Source organism: Pantherophis guttatus, chromosome 14 (assembly GCF_059756535.1).
Source record: "Pantherophis guttatus breed Tessera chromosome 14, ASM5975653v1, whole genome shotgun sequence".
NCBI lineage: Eukaryota > Metazoa > Chordata > Lepidosauria > Squamata > Colubridae > Pantherophis > Pantherophis guttatus.
In genome coordinates this window covers 19,288,246-19,295,481 of record NC_142076.1, presented here as the reverse complement: position 1 = coordinate 19,295,481, position 7,236 = coordinate 19,288,246, and positions in this window count along the sequence as shown.

Genomic DNA, 7,236 nt, shown 5'->3' with positions numbered 1-7,236 from the left:
CGTGTCAGGTCACCCAATCCCTTCGTCTCACTTCAAAGCGTAGGATTTTTTTGTGTGTGCGATGAACAAGATAGAAAGATTACCGTTTTCCTCTGGTAAGTTTTGCAAGCTGGTAAGATCTAGCGGAGATCTCTTTTAACGGCAGGTTTGGGACCGCCCCAGATAAGGACGGATGCAAAATTAAAGGTGGAATGGAACAGAATCCACTTTCACAGGTGAAACGGAACACGAGTTCAGAGGGCTCCAGTAAGACAAAATTAAATCAAAAGAGTTGTTAATATTTATAAAGAATTGCAGGCTTCCTTCTTTCATCTGACTTCAGCAGCCCTTTGAGACTTTAAAAAAAAAAATGCACCTCCGATGAACGTCATGGAAGAAAAGAAATAACGGAAAAAGGTTTGAATTACTGTGGGTTGCTTCTCTTCTCTTTGCCATTTTCTTGAAGCACTTAAAACTCGCCTGTAAGTTGGTTTGCCTTTTCCCTTTGCAAATAATCATAACCCTGAAGCTGTTTGCCCCCCAAATTCCTTTTCTCCAGAAGATCGACGGCTTCTGCATCTCCTGTGTGATTTTTTTTTCAAGGGTTAATTAACAGAGTTGGAAGGGACCTTGTAGGTCATCTAGTCCAACCCCAACCCCCCCCCCCAAGCAGGAGACCCTACACCATATCTGACCGATGGCAGTCCAGTCTCTTCTTGAAAGCTTCCAGTGATGGAGCTCTCACAACTTCCGAAGGGCAATTTCTGTTTCATAGGTGGATTGTTCTCACTGTCAGGAAATTTCTCCTTAATGGGTAAGAGGTCCATTTCTGGCCATGGAAGACCATACCCAGGTTCACTTTTGGTAAATCAGAAGTTCTTCCAAGCAAGCAACTTCTCTTGATTATTTTTTTTTTCTTATTTCAGGCTGTAAATCACACCAAGCAGAGATGCAGGAACAAGTCATGTCACCAGTTAAGAGTGTGATGGGGTTTAATTTACAAGTGGACAATGAGCCATTTCTCTCTGATCCTTTCGTTTCTTTCCAGCTGGCAATGGGAATTTGCAGAGGCCCAAATGCCTGTTAAAATGGGGGCAAGGCCTCAGTCTCAGGGTAGTGTCCCGTAACTTGACTTATGTTGATCATCTTCCCTGCAAACAATTCCTGCTGGTGAAGAGATGATGAGAAACATCTATGGAGATTCTCCATCATCCATGTCATGGTTGTCCCAAAGGTGCTTTTTCCGAAAGAAATAGAATAGAATAACAGAGTTGGAAGGGACCTTGGGGGTCTTCTAGTCCAATCCCCTGCTCAGGCAGGAGACCCTATACTCGTGATGGCGAACCTATGGCATGCGTGCCATAGGTGGCACGCAGAGCCATATCGATGGGCACACGAGTGTTGCCCTAGCTCAGCTGATTTTCAGGCCTTCCGGTGCCACTGGAAGGCTATTTCCAGCCTCTGGAGGGCCTCCGGGGGGGAGGGCATTTTCGCCCTCCCCAGGCTCCTAGAAAGGCTCTGGATGCTGGGAAGAGCAAAGAATGGGCCTTCCAGTCCCACCGGAGTCGGCAAACGGGCCATTTCCAGCCTCCGAAGGGCCGGGGAAGGCTGTTTTCGCCCTCCCCAGGCTCCAAATAAGCCTCTGGAGCCTGGGGAGGGTGAAAAACGGGCCTACTGGGTCCACTGTGCCATCGCGTGCCAAAAGCGGGGGGGGCGCAGGGGTGTCACACGTGCCTCCGCGGGGAGAGCGGGGTGCACTGAATTATGGGTTTGGGCACGCGTGGGTGCGACCCCCCCCTGCACTCCCCCCGCTTTTGGCACACGATGGCAAAAAGGTTAGCCATCACTGCCCTATACCATTTCAGACAAATTCTCCTCAGTTCTAAGTTGCTTCTCTCCTTTATTAGTTTCCTCCCATTGCTTGTCCTACCCTCAGGTGCTTTGGAGGATAGCTTGACTCCCTCTTCTTTGTGGCAACCCCACTGGACTTCCTTGGTTTGTTTTTTTCTATGAAAAAGTTTCGCTTCTCATGCAAGAAGCTTCTTCAGTCCAGAAAAAGAAGAACTGAAGAAGCTTCTTGGATGAGAAGTGAAACATTTTCAAAGAAAAGAGAAACCTAGAAAAACCAGTTGCCTTTTGGAAAAAGCACCAATGGGAAAGGAAGTCCAAAACAATTTGAGTCCAGCTGTGACAGGAAGCTGTGAGAAAAAGCAGAGGTGCACCCAGTTTATAGTACAAGCCATAAGATGGGGAGAGGGCACTTGGATCCTCCATCCATGCCCCCAAAGCTCCATCTCTGATTGAATTTCCCACAAACTGGGGACGTGTTTCCCTGCTACACAGAACTGGGAAATTACTAATGGTTGTGTGAAGTGTGTGTGTGTTTGTCTATTGAAAAACCCAATTCCTTCCAACACCCCCCCACACACACACACAAAAAAAACCCACATCTCTGCACATGTCACCCACAAAGTACTAAGGACAGACACCAGCCATCACAAAGTTGAGAAGATTGATGCTTCGCCTTAACACCAATGATGGATAAATCTAGAGAGATGTTTTGCACAGATTTTTGTGCTCAAGATCGTATTGTCTTTCTTCCCTGATCTTGAAAGATCCTGTGTAATTAGTCAATAGATACAGACCTGCAAATAAACCCTAGTTTCCTTTAAACCAGGGTTTGTTGAATAGGCAGATCCAGCTGGGTTGGAGATGCTTCTGGCAGGGTCAAGTTCTTTTGTTTTCAAAAGTCCTCGTGAACTGATTTCATTGTCACTACAAGATCTTATTTCGATAATATTTGTTTACTTACTTCGGCTTTTGAAGCCGGGTAAGAGGCATGTGTGTGTATGTGCTGGTGCCATTTTGGCTTTTTTTCAAACAGTCGAATCTTCAGGATCAACTCCAGACCTGACAACATTTGGAAGTTGTTGGAAACAAATGCAGATGTTCGGAAATGGAATCTCTGCATAGAAGGGAGCTGTTTTCTGAGAGTGAATATTTTTCTCCAAATATCGACGGCAAGGTTCTTTTGTACCTTAGTATATATTTTGTTCGCTGTTCCACCTTCACATAAATCAAAGAAAGGGTAATTTTCTGGCCCTTTCTCCTGCCTGCATTTTAACATTTTAATTTACAGGTCATTTATCACTGTTTAATATGTTTGCAGACTCCTGCCGTGGAGGTGATAACCCAGTTTTCATTTTTAATTGCCAAATGCCCTGGGCCGGAGTTCTTGAATTAATGACACAGTCAATTTCAACCAGAATGTAAATTGTCTCTTGCTCTGATGCTCAAAAGAATAATGTGTTTGTGTAACGGAATATTTACCCAGGCTGAATTTCTGTCATCTTAAAAAGTATAGCAAAAGGATTGACCCAGAAACACAACTGGCGCTTCCCAACCTGCTTGTACAAGCATTTTTCTCTCCCTCTTGATTTCCATATCAAAAACATGATGTTTTAATAACGTCGGGGCAGAAAACTGACAGGTAACGACTTGCTGACCTGAATTTGCATCGAGTTGGCAAAATAAACTTTTGAGTTTATCGCAAGTGAGAGCCAAGTTGTGTTGAATTTAATTCGCCTTTCTGGCGTCTTGAGCTGAAAAACTAAGCATTGCTGCGATCTCTATGGTAGACGTTGTAGCGGAGTACAGATAGTCCTTCTTACGACCACAATGGAGCCCCAAATTTCTTGTTAAGTGAGACCGTTGCTAAAGTGAGCTTTGCCCCATTTTATGACCGACCTTTACCACCGTTAAGTGAGCCAATGCAGTTGTTTAGTCATACAATTGTTAAGTGAATCTGGCTTGTCACAAAAAGGGGATCATGTGATCCCGGGACACTTCAACTGTCATAAATGTGAGTCACTTGCCCAGCGTCTGAATTTTGATCACCTGAGCACTTATGCAATGATCATAAGTGTGAAAAATGGTCAAAAGTCACGTTTTTTCAGTGCCGTCGTAACTTTGAACGGTCACTAAAATGAACTGTTGTACGCCGAGGACTACCTATAACATTAATTACAAAAGATTTACTCACAGGTAAAAATGAATTAGTGGGCATGGAAAAACGGGCGGGATTTGATGGGTGTTAGCTAGTTCCATTATATGAGTTCTTAATTGTTCCACTGGCTGGGTGGTTAAATTATTGACTGAATTGGGATATTTGCACAAAGTGTTTGGATAATTTGCTTGACTTTAACCAAGCATGCGAACGTCGTCATAGTTTACAAAACCAGTGTGCTCTTATTTTTGTATGGCACATCGTATTTGTCCTTTTAAAAAATGTTCTGATGGCGTATCTGCGTTCCAAGACGTAGGTGGGCATCCAGACAAAAGCCAAATTTGATTTAACTGACCTTGAAATGTAACTAAAATTAATTTCAATTAAATACAGTTAATGTCATTGCCACCCGCTGTGTTAAGAATTTCCTTCTTTCATGCCAAGAGGGATAAACCGGGAAAAAGCAGTGGTGTCCCCAAGACTTGTGGGGGGGAGGGCAAAGGCAGTTTTAGGAGGCCAATTTCTTCATGTCTGGTTTGTACTAACTACATTGTGTGAATCAGGTGAAATCCAGCAGGTTCTGACAAGTTTTGGAGAACCGGTAGCAGAAATTTTGAATAATTCGGAGAACCAGTAGCGGAAATTTTGAGTAGTTCGGAGAACCAGTAGCGGAAATTTTGAGTAGTTCAGAGAACCGGTAGCGGAAATTTTGAGTACTTCGGAGAACTGGCAAATACCACCTCTGGCTGGCCTCAGAGGGGGGTGGGAAAGGAGATTTTGCAATATCCTTCCCCCAGGAGTGGGGAGGGAATGGGGATTTTGCAGTATTCTTCCCCTGCGACGCCCACCAAGCTACGCCCACCAAGCCACACCACACCACACTCACTAAGCCACGCCCACAGAACCGGTAGTAAATAAATCTGAATTTCACCACTGGTTATAATTAATTACAGGAGGGTGTATAAAGCAGATCCTGATCTCGGTATCACGGTGGTTGTGATAAAATTCAAGGAAGAGAGCCATGGCTATCAGCTTGATAGGGGAAAAAGCAATTTAAAAAACATAACAAGAACAGAATTGCCAACTTGGGAAACGGATAAGAAATAATTATTTAAAGGTGGATGCAGTTAGTGGAAAGGAGAACTCTTTAGGGTAGTGTCAGATCCTTCAACCTGCCCATTTTCAGCAAAATTGGTGAATAATAATTAAATTTATATGCCACCCGACTTCCACTAACAGCTAAGTTGATCTTCGCCAAGTCAATTTGCAGCAGCCATCTCAGAGAGAGACAATATTTATGCAATTCCATTTACTATATTGTCGGAACAGGATTCTTTTGAATAAATAGAAAGGTCTCAAATCATTTTGAAATAGGTTTTTTGGAAAAAAGAAAAAAAGCAGACCAGATTTTTAGACATCTCTCTTCCTAGGCTCTTGATGTACTGTACTGGGAGGAATTTCTGAGTCGTGCGGAGAAAAACCCAGTAGTAAATTGTTCTCGGTGTCAAGTCACTTCCAAAACAGCCCCATCTCTAGAAAGCATGCTTTGCATTTATACTGCCATATAAATTCCTGGAAGAAGGGCTGGACACGACCAAAATATTCATGGGGGGGGGAAAAACAGCCCAATATATCTCTTGGTAAGAAGTATTCGCATTTTTTTTTTTAAAAAAAAAGGATCAATTTTCCCAACATTTTTTTTTTTTAATTCCAGATATACAATGCAAAAATACTTCTGGTGATCTTGCATGCTTGGTCAGCATTCACAAAAGTTAAACGGGTGTCAAGGCTGCCATGATTTCAACATCCGGGAAGAGAAGGGAGAAGGCAGAGCTGATAGAATCCATCTGGCTTGGAGAGAGCCTCTCCTTGAACTGAATTCAGCAGTTCATTTACAGTTAGTCCTCGATTTACGACCACAATGGAGCCCAAAATTTCTGTTGCTAAGTGACTTTAGCCCAGTGGTGAAATCTGAACTGGTTTGCTACCAGTTTGCTGGCCGCACGCATGTGTGCACAATACATACGTAAAGGAGGCTTGGGAAAGTAAATAGAACAGTGAAGGGGGGGATCAGCTGTGCCGCGTGATTTAGCTTTGCTAGAAAGCAGGATTTCCTTCTTTCTAGAAGAATTTCACCATTCTGATAATGGTGAAAGTGAAGGAGAGGAGGTTTAATGGTTATCTGCCAGCAGAAGGGTACTGTAAAATCCTCATTCCCTCCCCACTCCAGGGGAAGGATACTGCAAAATCTCCATTCCCTCCCCAATCCAGGGGAAGGATACTGTAAAATCTCCATTCCCTCCCGATCAGCTGGGATTCGGGAGGCAGAGAATAGATGGGGGCGGGGCCAGTCAGAGGTGGTATTTACCGGTTCTCCAAACTACTCAAAATTTCCGCTACCGGTTCTCCAGAATTGGTCAGAACCTGCTGAAACCCACCTCTGGATGCCAGAGAAGAAATTGAGCAAATGGGCAAATACATTTTTTTAAGACTGTTATCCTGGGTACACTTTTACCAGGGAGTAACGCTACTGAGTGTGTTTTTCTGAATATTATATTTAATACTAGCATTATTTATATCTGATGTTAGATGTTATGGTCTAGGGTTTCCTGCCTGAGCAGGGGGTTGGACTAGAAGACCTCCAAGGTCCCTTCCAACTCAGTTATTCTAAATGTTAGATGCAATATGACTACCGTAACACTAACCCCACCTCAAGATAGCTCAGGAACTAAGGTGGTGTCTTGGTTGACTTTTCTATTTGATGTTCAAACTGAGAGCACAATTGTTTTAAAAATAAATGAATAAAAGGAAAAAAGATTAAAACCAAATCAGTGAAAAACTAAAGAGTCAGTTCATATCCAAAAGCAATGAGCTTTTCTACTGTTTTCAGGAACACGGGTTACACTAATTTTAAATGTAGCGTAGAAGAGGCAATAAAATGTTTTGAGCTGGGATGTCATTTGGATTACGAGCCACCCATCAGCTGAATGAACTGCGTTGCCCCACAAGAAGCGGTCCTGTTTTGAGGCTTGCTGCGTTCAGAAGGTTAATTAAAACCCCTGGATGAATGAGAAAGAAAAATCACATTAGCTGAACGGGGCTAGGCTAAAACCATTGACAAGCTTTAAAAAAGCAATTTACTGTAAGCAGCACCTGCAGAAGAGGCAATGAGCATCATCTACAGAAAGCAAAATAGCTGGAAGTTAAACTTTAATACTCATTATTTTAGCTAGGTGCGGAATAGAATAACA